General features: G+C 38.8%; 1 protein-coding gene across 1 annotated transcript in view; it reads right to left on the reverse strand.

Annotated features, from left to right (window-relative positions):
- Positions 1–25,027, reverse strand: part of TENM3 (teneurin transmembrane protein 3) — a 622,438-nt gene that overhangs the window by 487,947 nt on the left and 109,464 nt on the right.

Below are 25,027 nucleotides of genomic sequence, written 5' to 3' on the forward strand. Positions count from 1 at the left end.
CTGCTCTGGAAAGCAATAGCTAGTTGCTCATTCATTCATTCAACAAGAATCCATGGATCTGGGAGTCCACAGGTGAATAAGACGCCGCCCTTCCTGTTTAGTTCACGATCAATGCAGGGAGATACATACACGATTTGCATGTGTGCTCAAGTCAAATCCATCTCTTTTGTGATGCTATGGACTGTAGCCCACCAGGCTCCTTTGTCTGTGGGATTCTCCAGGCAAGAGTAGTGAGTGGCTTGCCACTTCCTACTCCAGGGGTTCTTCCCCACCCAGGGATCAAACTGGTGTCTCTTGCATCTCCTGCACTGGCAGGCAGACTCTACCACTGAGTCACCTGGGAAGCCCAAACACATGATTAGCTGTGGGGAAAGACACCTGCCTTTCAGTTCAGAGATCCCTGAAGGGAGGGTCTCTGAGGCCACCTGCCAGTCAGAAGAGCTTAGACAGGGTCTGGGTGAGCTCCTGAAGGCAGATGGATTGCCCATATCAGAGGACCAGGCTAGGGTGGGCGGCCAGCAAAGCCTGGGAAGTCTCCTGCCTCAGGGAGACCATCAGCTGCTCTTAGCAAAAGAAAGACCAAAACCCCTCTAAGAAGATAAGGAATTTCACCCATTTCAGAAAAACTCAAGAGAGCAAAGGAGAATTTACTAAATTTTAATCTCTGCAAATTGGTACTGAAAAGCCCTTAAAAAAAATAAATGGTGAGTGGCTGTGGCCCAGCCTTGGCCTGGGAACATCATCTTCTCTGAGAACAGAGGCGGAGCTTCCCTGGAGGGTCCACGTTCACATCCCTTCAAATTCCACGTTATGCCCAGGCTGTGTGTGTCACTGGTCTTCATCTGAACCTCCCCATTCTCCAAAAACAGGTCTGCTGCTTCTCTTAATGCAGCCTTTCCCAATTGCTTTGGCTTAACATGATTCATTCCCTGCTTAATCTCTCAGATCACGTATATTCTGTAACTCATCTCCCTGTGATCACGTGTTGCTTTAAAACGTGGCTGATAACTTTTAAGAACCTGGTCTTAAATGGTCACTCAGGTACCTCAGTGTGCCAGGCACAGTGCAAATCCTCAATAAATATATATGGAATATAAGTGCTGAACATTTATGTCCCTGCAAAATATATATATATACACCAACTAAATAAGAAACATAACACAGAAAAAAAATATGGTGAAAATTGATACAAAGATTAATTCCTTGAGCCCATTTCTATCATGAATACATAAGCTCACCAAACTTCGCAAATATTTACAAATGCGTTTTAACCTAGGTTAATTGATGCTTCCAAGCTGTGGCACTGGAGATGACTCTTGAGAGTCCCTTGTACTGCAAAGAGATCAAACCAGTCAATCTTAAAGGAAATCAACCCTGAATATTCAGCTGAAGCTGAAGCTCCAATACTGTGGCCACCTGATGTGAAGAACTGACTTGTTGGAAAAGACCCTGATGCTGGGAAAGATTGAAGGCGGGAAGAGAAGAGGGTGGCAGAGAATGAGATGGTTAGATAGCATCACCGACTCCATGGACATGAATTTGAGCACACTCTGGGAGATAGTGGAGGACAGAGGAGCCTGGCGTGCTGCCGTCCATGGGGTCACAAATTGTGTCCATGGACAATTTATTGATTAAACAACAACAAATAACCTAGGTAAAATTAATTTTCCTCTAATTAACAATCAAATATTATATATGCTTAACTCAAAGCCTGTATTTAAAATATAAGGAAGAGATACAACAATATTGGAGAAATAGAAACTAGGGACCCAAAACTAACCCCTAACACTGATACGAAAATAACAGTGTGACTGTAATTCTTTAGAACCCCCCAAATTAAATATATATTAATATATGTTGTAGCAACAGTTGACAAATTAGGAACCTGAGGTTTAATATGAGAAAAACACCTATTATTTCCTGAGTATCTCTTTCACTAAAAAATAAATTATTATATTCAGCAATAATTTAGTAAATATCCATCATCTCATATAGATACAAAATTAAAGAAATAAAAAATTTTTCTTTGTGATGAGAACTCAGGATTTACTCTCTTAACAACTTTCATATATAACATCCAGCAGTGTTGATTGTATTTATCATATTGTTATTACATCCCCAGGACTTATTTGTCTTATAACTGGAACTCTGTACCTTTGGACTGCATTCATCCACTTCTCCCTACCCCTACCCTCCAGCTCACTTCATGATGTATGTAAGTCAGAGCATTCTGTTGTACACCTGAAACTTACATAGTGCTGTCAGTTATGTCTCAATAAAACTGGAGGAAAAAATAAGTCATTATATTCAAATCTATGGAAGTTATTTAAAGACTGGGAGTCCTGTTTGGATCTGCTAAGTGTGAAGTTCAAAAACTATTTTCTCAGAAAACTCTTTATAATCCCCGATCATATTTTCTGTCTGATATAAAAATGGTCTAAATTATATCGTTCAGAGGATTCAGAGGGAACTTTTTCCCCACTTGGTTAGAGGGTTTTCTTTACCACAAACAAGTGGTAACCTTAGTTTGAAACTCAACCTTGTTGGAATCTGATATATAAAATGATGACAAGTACCTGGTGAATCCAGAGAATGAGGGGGAAACTATCATCGAAATGGATGAAAACAGTGATCAAGATTATTTTGTAAGGAATGGTTTGATCTGTTTTTCTACAATGAAACACTATCATTTTCAACCTCTTTCATTCATCCCAATAAAAGGACTCTCTAGAAAGAAAGACACATAGTTTAAAATAGTCTCTATACCAAAAAACACACAATTCTAAATTTAGAAGAGAATTTGGAACATAGGGCATCATCTGGTTTATTTAAATTCTTATTCTGATTATTATTGGTAGACATATAAGATTCAGGACCAAGCTAAGTGAGTGCTGTTTTCGCAGTACTGAGGCAATGCGTAAATATTTTAGCCATTTATTTCATATGTAAAATTATTTTTTGACATTATAAGCCAATCTTTATAAAAAGCATTAAAATAGAAAAAAATGACATTTTATAATATCTAGTAAATATTATTAAAATGTCTGTCTTCAAGTTTGACATTTAAAAGTAATTCTGATGTTAAATTTTAATTCCATACACAGGCACCACACAGTTCCTTAAATATGTTATGGAAATTTCAAAATGCCATCAATATTATTATGATTTTTCAAGAGAAAAATATAAATATTTTTCAGTTTGGAGAGAAAAATCCAAAATGCACTATAAAATAACTCCTAAAAAATACGATTTAAGCTCATAAAGTTAAAAATCCATGGCAAACTTTAAAATAAAATCAGAACTAAATATGATAACTAGTTTCCAATAAAGGTACCACCCCACATTCTAGGTACATGAATAAATCTGACAAAGGCAAACCAGTTTTTATCTGAAATTGCTAGAAATGTAAAATGACTATTATCTTACAAATCTCATTTTTTAAATTGCAATTAATAACTAGGTGGTGAACACTTTCAGCTCTAAAATCTTATTCAACCAGTTATTAATAAGATAAGATCATTTACATAAAACGTGCAACCCCCTCGGAGTTCAGAGGTTCTGCTCTGTCACGTGGGGACTGGCTCCTTAGACAGTTACCTGCTGAAACAGCAAATCCGCTCCCTAGAGTGTCTTTGTTCTTTTACTCTTTATTTCCAAAAATCTACGCTAAATATTAACTTGTGCTTCTTTGACCCAGATTCCCAAAAACCTATCAAACAGGGGAAGGAATTCTTCATGGGGTCCATGCCATCCAAATTCCCAAAGATGGTTTTAAGGAAAGATTCCTTTGATGTTTAATAGAATCAGACATTTGGACTAAAACAGTCTTGTCTCTCTCCTCTATTGCCGCCACCACTGCTAACAATTATAAGCTTTCAGTGCTCTGAATAATTCACAATCTCATCTGTTCTACTCAGTGTAAAGACAATGTTGAGAGTACAAGGTCACTTTTTTTTCTCTTTCCAACTACTGGCTTTTCCAACCCGACACCAGTCTGATTGCATGATCCACCTAGTGTTTGACACGCTTCCCCTGACAGCTTCTTAACAGCCGTTAGTCTATTTAGCTTAGGGTATGAAAAATAATAAGGATGCAATGGGGTGTCAGATTTCTTTCACAGTAGTAAACACAGGTTCAGTGTTTTCCCCTTCATTTTACTTCAAGACACTTGAAACAACCTAGCATAACCTTTTATGGTGATGTTGACCAATATCCATTCACAAACATATACGATACCAGGCTGCCTGGACATTTAATGGTATTTTACATATAACACATACTTTTTAAAAAAATCCAAACCATCATAAACTGTTTATGAGAGATCAACATCTGTGAATATGCCTCTCTGGGGTCCTCTGGAAAATCTTGCAAACTTGGAGTCATCAACTTAGAATAGTGGAGAAGAGCAGCAAGCTGGCAATACTCAAATTTCATTCATTCATTTTTATCTGAAAGTGATACCAGCCAGGAGAGAGGCATGTGTTTGTAACCCTGAAATAAATCTCTAATCTTAAGTGTTCAATTTTGTTTTTTTACTTTAATTAAACTCTCATGTCTTATAAATTCAATCTTTATAAAGAAGAAATATGTTTAAAGTTTTTAAAGGGTAAAAGTCTTATAATAAACTATTCCTTAGGCAGAAAAATCATACTATTACAAAGTAATGTTGAGGTAAGGCACATAGCTCATTTCAAGGCTGTAGTTTCACCAATTCTGTCAAAAGATCTATGTTCAAAGAAGTCTCTGAGTTACTACTTCTTATATTGCTTAAAAATAACTCCTCTGTTTTCTTTTTTATTGTGAAAAGTTTTAAACATACTCCAAACAGGAAAAAATAGGACAATAACCATTTAACCATCACCTATGTTCAAAAATTATTTTCCCATTTTTCTGAATTATTTCAGAGCAAATCTCAGTCTTTCATTTTGCCCCCTGTACCTCAGCATCAAAGCATTCATTTGCTTTTCTTCAATATTGTACATTTTGGAAAATCCAAATTGGCTAAGGAAATTTCTTATTCCAAAGCATCCGTAAATTAGAAGGAACATCTCCAGATTAGTTCTAATCCTTCATTTTGGGAGCAAACCAGAAATGTTTACTCCTTTAATTTTTTTTCTCTTTCCAACTATTGGCTTTTCCAACCCGACACTAAAAACATTAAAATGTTTAATCTTTTTCCTGAAAAGTCTATTGAGAATTAAGGATGATTTGATAAAGGCCAACCACATCTAAATTAATTCAAAAAATGTGTTCATACAGTACAGCCTCGACTATTTTCATGTCATCTGGCTTGAGACAACAAAGAGCGAGTAAAATTAGGTCATTCATAACAACATAACAATGACAAATAACTGCAACAGAGGAGGGTATGTATGACATGGGGAAAAAGTCCCCCCTTTATTAATCACCACCTTAAATCCATTCAACTTAATATATAGCGCATTAAAATAAAATTAAAACTCAATTAAAAGTGCAGATCAAATAATGTGATTCATTTACATTATTTATAAGAATGGATTTGTAAAATTATTATGCAATTAAAATAAAAACTTTAAAAAAGAAAAAGATTTGCTGTTGCTAATTCCTTAAAACACAATATCCAAACCTATCAAAATTGGAAACCTACCACTTTCTCATATATCTAAATACCAGACAGCATCCTCATTGTTATAAACTGTCAGCAGACTGTCAAAGTGGAAGCAATTCTACTGTATTCTTTGTTTAAAATAATAGTTCATGAAACATATTACTGGGGTAAGCACATGCTAGGAGACATTTGACTACGAATTTTTACCCAGCTTCTTTTATAGTTTCATGACAAAAACTTCAGGTTGCAGACAAAGAAAGGAACACTGGTGCGCCACACCTACTTTCTCTTCCTGATGACAGATAAGCACTTTCGATTGTCATATTTACATGCTATTAACACACTGAAACTACTCTTGAAAAAAAATGCAAACCTCAGAAAAGAAGGATAATGAAAATTTTATCTTTGCCTTTTAATACAGCACAGGAAGACAAAGAACATACTAATATAATGGAGAAGTCAGATAACTCAATATGAAAATACAAATCCTAGAGAAGGAAATGGCAACCCAGTCCAGTATTCTTGCCCGGAAAATTCCATGGACAGAGGAGCCTGGTGGATCTTCAAGATTCAGCGATATGATGTAGTTTGTATTAAACTCATATTAAAAAAAAAAAAAAACTAATCCTGAAGACTCTCCTTGAAATAACTTAGCAGCAACCTTGAAAATGCCTCTCTCCCCTAAACAGTTCAGGAATGGACATGCCCATTGGAAGGACGCTGCATTGAAAACCTCTCAGCTTCTTATCCCAGTATACAGATACCCAAATTATTTGAAGCATTTTATACATGTTGCTTTAAAAGTCATATTTTCTGTCAAATTTTTAAAAGCTGGAAATAATAAAAACTTGGTTGCTGAATAATAATGAATATATTCCCAATAAGAATTAATTTTCAGTGACAATATATTATTATAGCATTTTGGAAATTTGGCACATCAGACTTATACTTACATATGCTAGATTCTGTATCTGTGTAGGAAAATATTTTAAGGTGAAAGGAGAATCTAATAGTATTTTTTCCCTTTAATGTTGGGCTACATTCAATCTAATATTAAAGGAGTTTATAATGGTAAGATCTTTGGGGGAAAAAAAGGAAGTCTTATTTTTGTTCATGTGCAATTTATGGGAATATCTTTAAATATATCTGTTATTAAAATGACAATTACATAGACAAATGGTAACAAAATGCATCTTATTATAGTATTAAATATTTCTAAATTGCAAGAAACCCTACCAAAACTGTCCCATTTAATCACTAAAGACAGGGTGACCATATGTGCCAATTTGCCTAAGATGGTCCCTATTAAAGAAATAAATGAGAGTTTTGTAACTTAAAGATATAAAGAGACTCAGAGTCAATCTCACACTCAATGAATTTTTTCACTTTATTAAAAACGAACAGGAAGAGTATGTGGGAGAAATTACCCAAGGGAGATGAGCAGCTGGCAATCATCAGATGGTGATGCCTACTTTCTCCCAGAACCATCTAAGTTTAGACACAAAAGAGGTATCTGGCCTAGTGGTTCATAAATTCTGCTCCTTGGGTTCCCTGGAGGATTTCTTGGAGGTACCTTAGAAGCTACTGTGTAAAGAGGAAGGGCTTTCACTCCCACATAAGAAATCCTCTCCATTCTCATCTCTTTAGGGCTTCTCTGATGGTTCATTGGATAGAGAATCCATTGCAACGCAGGAGACGTGGGTTCAATCTCTGAGTCAGGAAGATCCCCTGGAAGAGGAAATGGCAACCCACTCCATTATTCTTGCCTGGAAAATTCCATGGACAGAGTAGCCTGGAGTCCATGGGGGTTGCAGAGTTGGACACAACTGAGCAACTACACACACTCACCTGTTTTACATCGTTTCCAATACACTTTAGAATACTAAATGTATATTTTATATATTAGTACGAAATAACACTAATATACAAAATATGAATATATAAAATTAATATATTAGTACGAAATAACACTAATATACAAAATATGAATATATAAAATTAATTGACTGGGAAAGTGACTAGGAAAAATTCTGCCCTTGGGTCCTTGGTCTGGGCATAGAGGTACTCAGGTCTCAGGTCTTGGAAGAGGGCAGAACCTGAGGTTTCTGCCATACGCGGGGGTCAAGGTGACATTATTTCAACCTTGTGAATGTGCGCTGGGAGATTAAATAAAAACAGACACGACACCCGTAGGGCCCAGCAGAGGGAAAGCATTCCACAGGGACACTGCAGGCAGGCTGGAGTGCGTGGGCTCCAGCCGAAGATGTGTTCCCAGCAAACAATTATAAAGCGTGTGGGGAAAATGATGGCTCAGAGGATCCGTGATGGGCAGAAATCACATTCTGAGAGTTACGGAAAAATAGAAGCTTCTCAAAGAGAATAAAGAAGAGTGAAAAAAAGAAAGAAAACAGAGACTATGTAAATGGCTCATAAACATCACATACGTCCTATTTTCTGCTCTCCTTCTCTTTCTTGTATTTAATATTTACGTAAACATGAGTATCTGTCTAAAGACAGCTGGTTTTTTGAAGCAAGTCTTCAATGATGGCTTATTCATTTATCCAGTCTCATGGCACAATATCCTGCATTGCATGTAGGGAAACAAGCAAAGACATCAAAGTATCATATAATGTGTTTGATTGCATTTCTAGGGTATGAAGATGATACAACTACTAATAATAATCTCAACTCTCACGTTGCAAGCAATAACACTCTCCTTCTCTCACTATATCTATCTACGTATATATACACATATATGTATAATCTGTTATGCTCAACCCAGAAAAAAACAACCCCCCATAAAACAGAGATGTGGCTCTGATGAAAGAACTGAAGCAAACAAGGAAACTGTAAATCATTAAAGACAAGGCAGTAATTTCAGTTACTGATGTGGGTTTTCTTAGCTCAGCTAAGCATCTCTAAACTGTTGGTCTGTGCAATGCGGCGAGTGATGCTCTCTTGTTCTGAGGTCTTGTATGAGATCCGAGCATCGCCCCTCTCCCCCACCCTCCAGCCCCCATTCGATGTCCCTTCTTCAAGCTCAGTCCTCTGTACTTGGCGACCTTGGGGCTTGATCACAGCTCCCCCATCCCACCCCCGGGGTACTTCCCGAACGACAGTGCTGTTCGTTTCAGCACAAAACGCGGAGCACACAGGGCATGATACAGGGGTTTGTCTTAAATCTCTTTTTATCCCCCAAACCTACACCAGTCCGGGCTGCAGACAGTCAACGCTCTACCAGTTTCATCCCTGTTGATGACATGCCAGGTCTGCTGAACGAGCTTGTTGCATTAAATTAATCAAATCATGAAATGTCACAGAGGGACGCAGCTTATACCTGGCCCCCTCTTTTTTGCACGCTAGGGGCCTCGGCACCGGCAGGGGTTGCGCAATAATCCATCCGGCTGCAGAATTAGGCCCCCAGCTTCATCATCTTTTCCGACATCGTCATCATAACAAAAGCTAACATTTACACCTCAACCCCAAGAGATGCTTCTTAGCAGGATTCCCATGTTACCAACGAGGAAACAGAAACTCAAAGAGGTTAAGTTGCACAGTCACCCGGCTAGTACGAGTTTCTCATGGGCGATTAATTATTCCTCAGTTCTGGTCTGCGTGGAAAAAAATATCAGTGGCAGAAAAAAATATCAGAATAAAAATATCAGACATAAATGAACATAAAAGAGAATGAACGAGATGGCCAGGCGGAAAGGAGCCACGGTAACGGGGGCGGAGGCAGACGGGGTCCTGCCGGCTACCTGCATGTCCTCTCCCTAAGGTGTAAACGTCATTTAAGTAATTTTGCACTACTGTTTAAAGAGAGGGCTTTGTCGAGAAATTTCCTCAGGTGCCTAGAATTTAAAATGGCCTGCTGAGTAGCATTTATTGATAGAGCTGAGCCACTTGGTAAAAGGAAGAAAAAAATAGTGATTTTACTGGCAACTGGATCAAGTGTTCCCTTCAGTGGTTGGCCGAGTTATAAAACTGGCCCTTTATCCTATTCTGTCCTCCCTTCATAAGGCAATGTCCTACTGTTTTGAGAACTCCTTTGTCCCCCAGGACACATTTAGCCAAGTGACTCAGCCAAAAGGGTCTGTACTATTATGAGTGAAAAGAAGCTATAAAAATAAACAATAACAACAACACTCCTTTTTCCTGAACAGGAAGTTTATTATTCTGTCTACCTTTAAGCCACCCACAACCTAAAATGTAATGTGTAATTTTGCTTTTTAACAGCTGTCATATTAAAGAGTGCTCAAAAATACCCGATTTCCCTGCAACAGATGGAAAAGAAAACAATAAAAAAAAAATTAAAGAAAAAAAACAACAAAAAACCCTCTCTACCTCTAAGAACATACTTGCCTAACATAAGGTTTCTCTGAAATGAGATATTTTCACCCCAGGAAAATCTGTGGATTTGGTTAACATTGCTATCTAATCTTGCTCTGAATATTCAACATAAACTTATTCCACCAAATTCGATCTTCTTCTGACCACATTGCAGAATTCCTAAATCTATTATTGCCTGGTTTATGCTTTCTCTTTAAACATTGCCAAGTAATAGCATCTGACCTCACAGAAAAGCCATGTTTTAATATTTCCATTTTATTTTCAAGTCAGGTCATTTTGTTCAGACATAGACGTAAAAGGCTACCACCAAGTGAATTTGTGATAAGTGTTTCTTGCTCCTTCCAGATTATTCTTCATAATAATGAAATGAACACAACTCTTTCTGTTTAATAAGGTGGTGCTGTAAACAACACAGAATTTCATTCATTTCACTGTATTTAGGAGATATTAGACACAGCAGAGAGTGATCAAAATTTACCAAGTGGTAGGGCTATACATACATTGACCACACTAATAAATAGTCACTTCGAAAAATAATAAGATAAACAGTGGAATGTCAGATAACCTAAGAAAATTTAGCTGACAATTTTCACTGAAGCATTATTTTCTCTAAGCAATAACATAGCTAAATGCTATCCATTATTTAAAATAATTGGACAGCAGTGTTTAAAAAGATGGCAATGATTAACTCACTTTTGTGTGAAAATACCTTTGATGATTTTATTGAAAAAATGTTTATAATAATATTTTCTGATTCTTGGCATTTAAACAATTGAGACACGGCCTGTCCTGTTCTGGTGAAAGGACTTTCAAAACCTTATGCTCTTTTAAAACACACTTATCACAAATGTTTATCTTAGAGAGTGCTGGAGGGGCAAATACCCCGAAGAATGTTCTACCCTTTTAAACACTAAAACAAGATGTCACGTATGGTTACCTGATAACTATTTAAGTTTACCTGAATGCAACTCTTTTCATGTGATAAAAGGTCAGTGAAGTGCATCTGGTTTTGACCATAAAGGGCAAACCAGCCTCATGTCCTGTGCTTAAACAGAAAAGGATGCATCCACCTGATGACAAGGGCTTTTCTGTTCCAGGAGCTCAACATAGATGTTCTCTCTGGGGGTCTGTGCACTCTGCCTGGAAGCGTGCAGCATGCGTGTGTGCATGCTTGGTCGTGTCCGACTCTTTGCGAGCCCATGGACTGTAGCCCGCCAGGCTCCTCTGTCCATGGAATTCTCCAGGCAAGAATACTGGAGTGGGTTCCTGTTTTCTATTTCAAGGGATCTTCCTGACCCAGGGATGGAAACTGAGTCTCCTGCGCTGGCAGTTGGATTCTTTACCACTGAGTCACCTGGGAAGCCCCTTGGCTCCCTCCCAAAAAACCCCTGCATGGCTGGAGACTTGAGAGTCTTTGGTTGGCCAACCAATTTAAGTAGCTTCCTTATTACCCTAACACATATCACCTTTTCAAAAATAGCTTTAAATTATCTTGTCCTCTTATCTGTTCACCTCTTTATTACATGCATGAAATTTAAGTTTCATTGGAACAAGAACCTTATTGCTACTTTATTTCTAGGGGTTTAGAACATTTTGCTATCCTGTAGATGGGCTGTCAAAATCTGTGAATGAAAACATGGATGACGTTGAAAGTCTGGTAATAGTCCCACAGACCTTGGGTGGGGGATGCAATAGCAATATAGCAAGTGCAGTTTCTGTCCCCTCACACCAGGTTCCAGGCAGGTGGCACCTAGGGGGAACTCTTTGCCATTACAGATGGCGACAATGGGAAGCAACTAATCAACCAGCCCAACTAATCAACAATCAAATAAACAGAAAACAAAGAACACTCCAATAATGGACCACTTGACTTCAACTCTGAAAGAGTCCTTTAATCTCAAGATAGCTTGCAGAGTACACGTTCTCTAAAAGAAGTCATTGTTTTGAAAGTTTCAGAACCCAAGTACAAGGTCAAAAATATGTTGCCTCTATGGATCAAAGTTGATCTACATTTCAAAATCAAAGGTTCCATGCATGAAACGCTCCAGTTAAGCAGGCCTGCCTTAAGTGAGCTGGGAGGTAAGAGAATAAAAGACCCCAGTCAAACTCATTCTCCTAACTTGTCTTCTTTCTCTCCCCAAACAGGTCCTCTCTGCACCTCACCGCTACATCATCATCAATGAAGGTGGCCCATCTGCTGAGATCGCCTTCTTGGTTGGATATCATGGAGGAAATCACTTCGTTTTTAGGGATCAGTATATGTAGGGATTCTAGATTCTCAGGATTGACTTCTTTCTCCTTTCTGAGGAGGTCTTGGGTGCAAATGATGCCTCTGGTCCTCACCCCTAGATGCTTTCTTTATAATATGGAATAAAAGTAAGTAGATTACAACTTAAAAACCAAGTCTTCACACACCTTGGGTGAATTTTCAATAAAGGAGGCAGGAATATGTAATGGAGAAAAAAAGACAGTTTCTTTAGCAAGGGGTGCTCAGAAAGCTGGGCAGCGCATGTAAATCAATGAAGTTAGAACACTTCCTCACATAATAAACAAAAGTAAACTCAAAATGGCTTAAAGGCTTAAATGTAAGACACAACATCATAAAACTTCTAGAAGGAACAGAAGCCAAACATTGTCTGACATAAATCATAGCAGCATTCTCTTAGGTCAGTCTCCCAAGGAAATGGAAAGAAAGGCAAAAATAAACAAATGGGACCTAATCAAATCTATAAGCTTCTGCAGAGAAAAGGAAACCATAAACAAACAAAAAAGACAACCTACAGACTGCCACAAAGTATTGCACATGTTGCGACCAACAAGGACTTAATTTCCTAAATTTACCAAGAGCTTGTTTGACTTAATATCAAAACAATAAACAACCTAATCAGAAAACGGGCAGAAGATCTAAACGACCATTTTCTGTTGGTTATACAGATGGCTGACAGGCACATGAAAAGACATTCAACATCACTAATTATTAGATAAATGAAAATCAAAACTACAATGAGGTATTACCTTTTACCGGTCAGAATGGCCATCATCAAAAAGTTTACAAGTAACAAATACTGTTATTTGTGGAGAAAAGAGAATCAGCCCCACATAGTTGCTGCTGCTGCTAAGTCGCTTCAGTCGTGTCCGACTCTTCGCAACACATAGTTGATGGGGATATAAATTGGTGCGGCCACCAGGGAAAACAGTATGGAGGTTCCATAAAACACTAAAACTAGAGTTACCATGTGATCCAGCAGTCCCATTCCTGGGCATATATCCAGAAAGAGGAAAACACTAATTCAAAAAGATGCAAGCACCTCAGTGTTCACAGCAGCACTATTTATAACAGCCACGACATGGAAGCAAACTATATGTAACACACACACACACACACACACATACACACACAGTGGAATATTACTCAGCCTCAAAAAACAATGAAATAATGCTATTTGTAGCAATATGGATGGATCTAGAGATGATCACACTAAGTGAAGTAAGTGAAGTCAGACAAAGACAAATATCATGATATCATTTGTATGTGGAATCTAAAAAAATCATACACATGAAATTACTTATTCATAAAACAGAAACAGACTTACAGATACAGAAAACAATCTTATGGTTACCAAAGAGGGAAGGGGGGATAAATTGGGAGTATGGGATTAACAGATGCACACTACTATATATAAAATGGGGGCTTCCCTGGTGGCTCAGAGGTTAAAGTGTCTGCCTGGAATGCAGGCGACCTGGGTTTGATCCCTGGGTGGGGAAGATCCCCTGGAGAAGGAAATGGCACCCTACTCGAGTATTCTTGCCTGGAGAATCCCATGGATGGAGGAGCCTGGTGGGCTACAGTCCATGGGGTTGCAAAGAGTCGGACACGACTGAACGACTTCACTTCACTCACTATATATAAAATAGACAAAGAGCGAAGACTTATTTATATAACACAAGGAACTATATTCAATATCTTGCAATAACCTATAATGGAACAGAATCTGAAAAATAATATGTATGTATGTATGTATACTTATGGGCTTCCCTGGTGGCTCAGCGGTAATCCCTGGGTCGGGAAGACTGAACTGGAGATTCAATCTCCAAGATTCCCCTGGAGGAGGAGTTGGCAACCCACTCCAGTATCCTTGCCTGGGAAATCCCATGGACAGAGGGACCTGGGGGGGCTACAGTTCATGGAGTCACAAAAGAGCTGGACGTGACTTAGAAACTAAACAGCGACAGTGTGCACATATGTGTATAAATGAGTCATTTGTTGTATGCTTGCAACTAACACTATACTGTAAATCAACTAGACTTCAATTAAAAAGATTTAAAGAAAAAATAAATACACACCAAGTGTTGCTATGAGAATTACATACCCACCAACTCAAAACAATTTTAGTCCAGCTTTCCCCAGAAATTTCTTCTCATGCTTCTAACATTATTATGTTAGCGTTTTCTACTTTCTTTGGGGCTTGTTTCTATACATTTTCCCCTTCAGATTGTCCTTCTCTCTCCTTCTGGCCTCTGGCAGGTGTTTCCGATAAACTTGTTTCCACCATGCTGCCTTTTCACTTGCTCGAACAGGTCCATCTTTGAAGGAAAGAACACCTGTATGTATACCTGAGAAGATGCTATTCTTCCTTAAAGCATTAATAGGAGAAACATCCTTCCTGGAAAGATAACTACTTTTATGCTTTCATCTTTAGACTACAAAGCTCCTTAATTAAATTTAAGCCAAAATATTTTTGTAAAGCTCAAATTTCCGAAATGGCATTTCTTCACATTTCTCAATTTACACAGTCGCTTTGTCACTGGAAAACAGGCTATTCACTGCTTTAAATTGCCTTGTGTTAAATGTGGCCTCCTCCTCGAGTCTGAATGGGGTAAGCCAAGCTCTTGGAGTGCTTTTGTCCCGAATTTTCTTTAATTGTTTTGCACCTGCCTTCTAACAGAATGTACACATTTTTTCCTCCTTACAATCAACATGTACTATTGAAATGCGGTACAATCAATAACACTCTCCTGGAAGATGTTTAAGAGAATAAAGATATTTAATTTAAAGGAAACACAGCCGGGGCTTGTACCCGCATCATGTTATTGATTCCCTCATGAGAGTAAAGAATGGTGCTCTCTGGTTGGACTTCTTGGGGCTAATTCTTCTGACTGAATTGTCTATTTTCAAAAAAGTCTGCCAGGTGGAGTTGGGAAATGGGAAATGCTCATTTTCTGAAAATTGTATCACGTCTAAAAACGTGAACTCTGGAGCAAATCAGCTCTGCTCCAAGACCCAGCTATATCATGTATTAGCAGTGAGACCCCGGGCGGAAATCTGAACCTCCCTCAGCTACGTCTTCCTGACTGCTTGATGGGATGATGATGGTGGGGCTTCTCTCTCTTAGGGTGCATGGGATGGACAGGGGACATGGTCCTGGCACATGCTCCGTGCTCAGGAAGGGCTTCAGTTCAGCTGCTCTTATTGTCAGAAAGACTGCTTGCTCTGTTTTCATCAGGATACTGAACTCCAGCTCCACCCTGCTTAAAGTCATTGCCTCTTTCACCTGATCACGGCCCTCCTCAACCCTCCCAGCTCACAATTAATCCTTTTTTTACAAGTTTAAATCAGACCTGGTCCCTCCCCAGTTTAAAAAACCTTTCCAGCCACCATGGGAGCTGACTGCTGCCCCTGAATTCATTCTCCCCACCCCCTCCTCACTCCTTGGGGACAAACCTCCCAGCGAGCCTCCCTCCAGGTGCGGGACGCTCTCCTCTGGTTCCTGGCATGGCTGGCTCCATCCCACCCTTCATTACAGGTATCTACAAACCTGATGCTTTCAACCCCTGCATCTGAAAGGACACCCCCTAGTCATTCTCTGTTGATCTCACCCCCAGCCCTTATCTCAGGCTGAAATCATTTGCTAATGCACATTCTTTTATACTGACCTTTCTCCTCTCTAGACTACAAACCCCATGAGGGCAGGGTCTATTGTCTTATTCACTGTCACAGTCCCAGGGGTTCAACAAATATTCACCAAATAAATGTCCAGGTTTACCATTATAACAGTAATCATTAAAGTAGTTATCGTGCAGTGTTATCCTGAAAGATTACATGTGTGTGTGCTCAGTCGCTAAGTCATCTCTGACTCTTTTGCCACTCTTTGCCACTCTATAGCCAGCCAGGTCTCTGTCCATTGGATTATCCAGGCAAGAATACTACACACAGTGTTTAAATGGCTTGTTTGTGTAGGAGACTATTGGTCTAAGACCAACAAGATTTTTGAGTTTTTAATGTGTATATTAGAGTTCTTGTTTCTGCCCTTGAGCTGCAAGGGTCAGCTGTGGAGTGCTGTGCGCTGCTCTCTGGCAGCTTTGCCCTAGTCTCATTTTATCTGGTTCTTTGCCTGTGAATCTGGTGCAAGTCTATTATCACCACATCTTAGCCCTGTGGTAAATCAACTTTGCAGAGTTTTTTAATGAGCAGCACACATCGACAAGGCATTCTTGGGTTACGGAATTTGGGAAAATATTTTTAGACTGCTGGGACTTTGCTTTTGCTAATTTCCTGACTCTTGGCTGAATTACAGTGTTGAATTCTGAGATTAATGGCCTACAGATAAATGAATTGTTATTATGGGAAAGAATGTGAATTAAATATCTTAGTCTGACCAATCTTTGCAAAACAATGAGTCTATTCAATAAATAATAAGCTTCCACCTTGACTGGATTTATGTGGCCATGGGTAGATCAACATTTTTGGTTATGTTCACCATGTAATAATTCATCCCATATTTTTATATCTTTGTTGACAGGATTCTGTGAAAACTCACTACATTTAATCAGCTTAAATTGGTCAGATGGTCACAAAGACACAGCCAGGACAGAGCTGCCTTCCACATTCACATACCCTTGGTGAATTTACCTGATAAATCCCCACTGCATCTGCTCCTACAGGAAAAAAAATTAAAAATAAAAAAGCATCTCAGAGCTGAGATTAGACTTCTAGACCCTCCTGAGCAGTAATCCCTCCTCCGACATTGACTTTCTTTGTGGGGTTTGGCAAATCAGTTTTCTCCTCTATAATACAGGGATAATAATGCTTTAGTCAAATGGATGCTGTGAGAATTAATTACTGTTATACAATTTATTGAAGATGAGAAGTCCCATAAAAATATTGCTACTGCTTATAGGATTGAGGTGCAAAGACAAAGGTATCATGTGTACCAAGGAAATCAAAACATCTCCAATCCCTACTGTTTCCCCCTCTCCCAGCGTCTTCCTTCTTAAACTCAGGTGAAAAATAGGCAAGACAATTTTCAAGGACATGTCCCGTTCTTCTGTGATGAGAACTGAAATGCACCAGTGGACCCACCTGTGCCTCCCCCAGCTCACAGTGGGCAGATGGGAAGGGCTTATTTACGAGAACTGCACGGGGGAAGAAGGAGGGCTTTGGTTTCCTATGCACTTCTTTTGACCTTGAACCAGGAACTTGGTGAATCAATGGATGCCCTAAAGACTAAATTTCAGAGAAAAAGCTTTTTTGCAGCACCGAGGAAGGGGCTAGTTAGACTTTGAACTGTCAAGAAAAAAGAACCAGCCTTGTTGTAAGGTGATAACTAACTGGTTTTAAAGATTGAGGCTTGTTTTAAGGAAACCTGATCGGTTTTAATAAACACTAACAGCCCATAAGATGCTGGCTGCCTTAGTATGAGGACTTTCGATAGGTTGAATTAGTTTCCAAATGACCAGAGATAGACAGATAAGGCCTTGTAGGGATTAAGGGAGGTAGGGACATGATTTTGTCCCCAAAGCAAAATAAAGCAACAGAATGCAAAACTAAGATGTGTGTTTGTGTGAAGTTTATTTATTTTTTTACTGAGATTCCAGTCAACCCAATTTTCAGAGGGGTTTCATAGAGGGCAGTTTTGAAGTGGCCTCTAAGAACATGAAGAATCATGACTGTTCAGAGTATAGAATCTCTGTTTTAGAGGATCCAGATGGTAAGCAGGACTGAACTTAACAGATTGGACTCCATATGAATATTTCCTGAGTGTGAGGCTTTTGCTACTGTGGGTGTCCTTCTACCCTGGTCCTCCAGGTCAGTCTTTCATTCTTCCAGCGATTTATTTATTTAAACCTAATTAGGACAGTCTGGACAGTCTTTTCCTTAGAGAAACTGTATGGATTAGATAATCTTCGAGATTTCCCTTCAACTTTATTTTTCAAGATTCAGTCTCCCTTAGTTTTATACCTTAGGTAGTGAAAGAGCAGAAGACAAACAGGAGCTGGTGAGACTCCTGTTTCAGAGGCGAGAAGGCCCGAACTTGCAGATGTCCTGGTAGCCCTGCCGACATTTTCCCTCAGTGAACCTCAACTTCATTCACTTACTCATTCCTTCAATCATTTAACAACATTATTTTTTTAAAGATTTTTTTGATGTGTGTCATTTTTTAAAAGCTCAACTCCAGAAAAATAAATGACCCAATCAAAAAATGGGCCAAAGAACTAAATAGACATTTCTCCAAAGAAGACATACAGATGGCTAACAAACACATGAAAAGATGCTCAACATCACTCATTATCAGAGAAATGCAAATCAAAACCACTATGAGGTACCATTTCACACCAGTGAGAATGGCTGCGATCCAAAAGTCTACAAGCAATAAATGCTGGAGAGGGTGTGGAGAAAAGGGAACCCTCTTACACTGTTGGTGGGAATGCAAACTAGTACAGCCACTATGGAGAACAGTGTGGAGATTCCTTAAAAACCTGGAAATAGAACTGCCTTATGATCCAGCAATCCCACTGCTGGGCATACACACTGAGGAAACCAGAAGGGAAAGAGACACGTGTACCCCAATGTTCATCGCAGCACTGTTTATAACAGCCAGGACATGGAAGCAACCTAGATGCCCATCAGCAGATGAATGGATAAGAAAGCTGTGGTACATATACACAATGGAGTATTACTCAGCCATTAAAAAGAATACATTTGAATCAGTTCTAATGAGGTGGATGAAACTGGAGCCTATTATACAGAGTGAAGTAAGCCAGAAGGAAAAACATCAATACAGTATACTAACGCATATATATGGAATTTAGAAAGATGGTAACGATAACCCTGTGTACGAGACAGCAAAAGAGACACTGATGTATAGATCAGTCTTATGGACTCTGTTGGAGAGGGAGAGGGTGGGGAGATTTGGGAGAATGGCATTGAAACATGTATAATATCATGTATGAAATGAGTTGCCAGTCCAGGTTCGATGCACAATACTGGACGCTTGGGGCTGGTGCACTGGGATGACCCAGAGGGATGGTATGGGGAGGGAGGAGGGAGGAGGGTTCAGGATGGGGAACACATGTATACCTGTGGCAGATTCATTTTGATATTTGGCAGAACCAATACAATTTTGTAAAGTTTAAAAATAAAATAAAATTAAAAAAAAAAGCCTTTATTGAATAGGTTACAATATTGCTTCTGTTTTATGGTTTGGCTTTTTAGCCACGAGGCATGTGGGGTCTTAGCTGCCTGACTGGGGATCGAACCCATACCCCTGCATTGGAGGGTGATATCTTAACCACTGGACCTCCAGGGAAGTCCCTCAACAGCATGTAGAAGGGTTACTGCCAGGCACCACTTTTCTTCAATTTTCCTGTGTCAACTGTCCCAGTTGACGTTCCCATTTACACTTTGTGAAAATAGCTCATTTCCTTCCACTTCCCCTTCCTCCACATTTTTTTCTTTCCTGGCCCGTCCTCATGTGTGAACCCTCTTCAGGATTTAGGGGTCACCACTATGACATGCCAATTCAATGGGGCTCAGCGATGCTCTGACCACTTACTCACAGAAAAACACAAATGCTTCCCTATACTCACACACACATGAGGGTAATATTAACCTCTCATGCCCATAAAAACAATGAGCATCACCAAACTGTGTCTGTTTCAAGACCTCCACATTGATATTGTGAATTCTTTGAATTAAAAAGAAAAGGATAATAATGTCTGAGTATATGCACTGTCTCTTCAGAGTTAAGTAAACAGCTTGTGACATTTTAATAGAATTTTCTAATTAAACATTATTTCATTTAGTATCATTTAGTTATTAAAAATTCCATGTAGCCATGAGGTTGTCAGGTATGGCATTTAATTGCTGTAAAAATGCAATTCTTCATTATTTATCTTCACACATATCCATCATCTGGAAGCAGGGTGTTGGTGCCTACTTCCTTATCTTACAAAAAATGTACTGATTCCAAAATAACAGCAGGTGATTGGATTGCTATGTTGGCAGTTTTTATTCAGAAAAAAAAATGTAGTGATTGGAGCAATTTGGGGATCCTCAAAATCAGCTGTGGAGGTTTTCAGTGGAGCCTTATCTCTGGCTTTGATGGAGGGCTGGCTGAAACAACCCACCATGATCAGGAATTGTGCATGTAGTAGAGTTAGAATATGTGATATGATTGATGAATGCTTGTGTGCTCAGTTGCTCAGTTGTTCCGACTCTTTTATGACCTCATGGACTATAGCCCACCAGGCTCCTCTGTCCATTGGATTTTCCAGGCAAGAATACTGGAGTGGGCTGTCATTTCCTCCTCCAGGGGATTTTCCCGACCCAGGGATTGAGCCCACGTCTCCTGCATCTTCTACACTGAGAGGCAGATTCTTTATTGCTTTGCCAACTATACTTCAATAAAGATAAAAAAATAAATAAATACAAGAAAGCCTATGCACTTATCTTCCCTTATATGTAAAATACAAGTCAGATGAAACTAATCTATGATACTGAAAATCGAGAAAACAGTGACTTTGAACATGAGAGACACTAACTGAAAGGAGCATACAGGGCTTGAAACGCTCATACGATCTACTTCTGGGTCTCAGAGCTGGTTAGTTTGAGTATGTCTCAGTACGTTTAGTTTGAGAAAATCCAATGAATAGGAAACTCATGATAGATGGACATTAATGCAGGCATATTGTAATTCAATTAGTTTTTTTTAATGAGTAAAAGGTTTAGAAAAAAGTAAAAAAAAATTTATTAAAAGATACTTTTCGTAGCCAATTATCTTCAGAAAAAATTATAAAGAAACTTTTCATAGCCAATTATTTTCAGAAAAAATTATTTTCTTAAATGAAAATAAAGAGGAAAAGATCAAAAGAAGTAAATGTGTTGTCTGAAAAACCTTAAAGTTTAGAGTTAAAATTAAGACAATGTCTAACTGAAAACGCTGAGATGCAAACGTGGGTGATTACACCCATTTGAGGGGGTTCTGTATGTCACCTAACCTGGCTGTGACAGAGAAGATTGCTGGAACAGCCTGCGCCTCCCAAAGGTGATGATTCTCAGAAGGGCAACACTTATTTCTGTGCTGGAGTTCTGGAAGGTTTTGTTTGAAAAATACTCAGATTTTTACAGTACAACTCACTAGCTTACAATATTGAATATCCAGATCAGTGCCTAAAACTTTGGTACAGACTTGGATACATTTATTCATTCATTATTGAATAAGTGACTGTTTTAAAAATACATGAATTAAGCTCTAGATAACACATTTTATTCACTATTTCCCGGCATCAGGATAACCATTATGATCCAGTAACTGATAATTTTTTAGGGTTATCAATATTATATTTTGAGTTTAGCATCTTGATTTGCTTTTCTATGTTATAGATAATATGTAAGAATAATTTGCTCATTTGTTAGTGTGAAAGCTACACTCAAAGAGCAGCCCTGCAGATAACAAATAACATTTATTTGAAAAGTAGGTGATTTTTTTTTTTTTAACAGGGCCGTTTCAGAATTGGGGATGAATTTAAAAAACAACCAACCAACCAAAATACTTTTAAACAGCTGTTATTACAGACAGTTGCCCCAATTACAGGATTCCTACAGTATCTTAACACTCTTTAGTAGGCTGTATAATTTATTACATTGGGATATGAGATTGTCTCTGTGAAGCTGCTTCTTTTAACACTGCTTTACCTACTTTTTTCATGTTACCAGTCAACGTAGTAGGTAAAGGGGAACTCTCCAAAAATAACTTTCTTAAAGTATTCATAAAAGTAACTTCTGAAAATTTGGAAGTAGCTCCCTGAAATGTTCCATAAATTATCCATAGAAGCAAGTATCACAGGTCTGATGACCTCATCCTATAGCCAGGATCTCCAGAATCTGAGCATACACATCCTCTGCATAGGCAGGTCTGCTGTTAATAAGTTTTATTCTTCTCAAATGTTTCTTTGCCAGCTTCTAGTATTGATTGTTACTGAAATGCATATAATATAACTAGCTTTATACACAAAGATATCTGCCTTATCTAAATACTAAGACATTTCAAAGCTGCTTGCTTTGAACAAATCCAAAAGCCAACTAAACAAAACCCACAACCCTGTGAAAACAGCTTCTTCAATACAACCGTGAAGTTATCGAATGTTTCAGCCCTGAGCTTCTGGAGTCCTTTCCAGACAACCCAAAGCTTTGTCCCTTGCACACTGACATTTATGTCACAAACACTCAGTCTTAAGACGTGAGGGATGGGCATCTCTGTTAGAACAACCTCTCCAGAGTCCTGACATTAGTTTAATAGGTTGTCGGTTGCTACATGGTCTTTTACAAAAAAAGATATTGTAAGATGGTTGTAAAATTCAAACATGGGCTTTTGTGATGGTGGGACTGAAGTTTGTAACACATGTACAGTTACAAGGAACAAGGTGAAAATCAAAAAGCAATGAAATATCTTATTCTATCTTCTTACATAACAATACCCTTTTCTTTGAATTGCAAATTAGCCCTTGGCCAGTTTTTCTCTCTTCCCTCTATTTTTAAGGGGAAAATGACTTTCTCACACACACTAAGTCATTGAAAGTACGTGGTCACTGGCTATGTAGATGAAACGTGCCAAGAGCATTTGTATTGGCACTGATCTTCTCACATAGTTGTGAGATAGGAAAGTTAAATTAGTTTTCCCCATGAGAATTCCTATTGGATACAAGTTATTAATTGTCTAATGAAGTTCATATAAATCACTTAAAATATTTCATATAAAGTACTTGGTGAGCTTTAGCAACCAACAAATCCACCATTAAATTCAGTAATAAGCTCAGAAACCAGAATAACACATGGAGAATTTTGCTTAAAAAATACACACATGCACACACGTTTGTTTATGCACAGAAATGACTGGAAGCATATACTACACTCTATATACATTATTCTCTGTAGTTTATACATTTGTTTATAGACTAGATCTTTTATATATAATATATATTAAACTATATCAGAAAGCAATGAAAATATCTTTAATGTATTATAATATTTATAGTTTTATATATATTATACAATGCATCTATATATAGTTTATATATATCTTATATAACTGTATTTTTATATATAATATATATATGTTTAGTTCAGTTGCTCAGTTGCGTCCGACTCTTTGCGACCACATGAATTGCAGCACGCCAGGCCTCCCTGTCCATTACCAACTCCCGGAGTTCACTCAAACTCACATCCATCGAGTCGGTGATGCCATTCAGCCATCTCATCCTCTGTCGTCCCCTTCTCCTCCTGCCCCTAATCCCTCGCATCAGAGTCTTTTCCAGTGAGTCAACTCTTTGCATGAGGTAGCCAAAGTGTTGGAGTTTCAGCTTCAGCATCATTCCTTCCAAAGAACATCCAGGACTCATCTCCTTTAGAATGGACTGATTGGGTCTCCTTGCAGTCCAAGGGACTCTCAAGAGTCTTCTCCAACACCACAGTTCAAAAGCATCAATTGTTCGGTGCTCAGCTTTCTTCACAGCCCAACTCTCACATCCATACATGACCACTGGAAAAACCATAGCCTTGACTAGACGGACTTTTGTTATATCTATATATAAGTATATGTATGTACTATATAGGGCTTCCCAGGTAGCTCAGTAATAAAGAATCTGCCTGCAATGAAGGAAAGGAGTTCAATCCCATTGAACGGGAATGTCCCCTGGAGTAGGAAATGGCAACCCACTCCAGTATTCTTGCCTGGGCAATCCCGTGGACAGAGGAGCCTGGTGGGCTACAGTCTATGGGGTTGCAAGAGTTGGACATGACTTAGTGACTAAACAACAACCATGTATGATATACCATGTAATGTATTCTTTATACGTTTATACTGTATACTCTGAATTCTGCAAATATCTTACAGTCAGGATATATTAGGTTGCTCTGTAGGGAAAACAATAAAATTAAGTTGGCAATAAAATTTATTGCTGGTTGGGGGGATGGAATACCATATACTTGGTAAAGGCTTGTTCCTTGTCCATTAAATGTGGCATTGTATAAAGAGGAGTAGGTTGGGCACCAGATGAATAGTTCTGCATCTCATTTCTATCATATAATTGTCTTATGATTGTATGCAATTATGCACTTTCTTGGAATCTCAATTTCTTCTGCGTATAATGAGAGTAGTAACAACCATCTCCAAGCCCTGCAGTTAGATTAGAATCCACTGGAAATCAGCCCTGCTCCTTTTTGTCCTGTTGGCTGGACATCCTTTCTTCACCAATCACAGCTCAGTCTGTATTCCTGCAAGTCAGTAAAAGCCACAGAAACATGCCCTTGGCCAGCGTCACTGGGTAGTACACCGGGTTCTCTTGATGCTCCCACTTTCGGCACCTCAGAGAGCAGGTTCTCTGAATTTGCTTTCATCAATTCACTTTTTCCCAACAGACTACTTGTCTCAGAGACATTACTGGCATGGCCCCTTCCCAACAGTCATCCACAGCATCCTCTAAGGTTTGGAAGACGATCATGATAAAACCCATGGGTGTGTCTTATGCTGAGCACACATACACACACACATTATATTTAAATGTAGACATTATTCCCAGACATAGGGAAGGACAAGGAAGCCTGGTGTGCTGCAGTCCATGGGGACACAAGAGTTGGATGCAACTGAGTGATCAAATAACAACAATTACATCTGAAAAAGGCTCAACATCGCAAGGGAACGTGTTAGAAATCAAATTCTTGAGCCCCAGTCCCCACCGACCAATCAGGGTCTGAAGTGGGACCCAATATTCTCAACCAGCCCTTCCGGTCATTCTGCTGTTGACTAAGGTTTG

This window comes from Bos mutus, chromosome 27 (genome assembly GCF_027580195.1).
Source record: "Bos mutus isolate GX-2022 chromosome 27, NWIPB_WYAK_1.1, whole genome shotgun sequence".
NCBI classification, from domain to species: Eukaryota; Metazoa; Chordata; class Mammalia; order Artiodactyla; family Bovidae; genus Bos; species Bos mutus.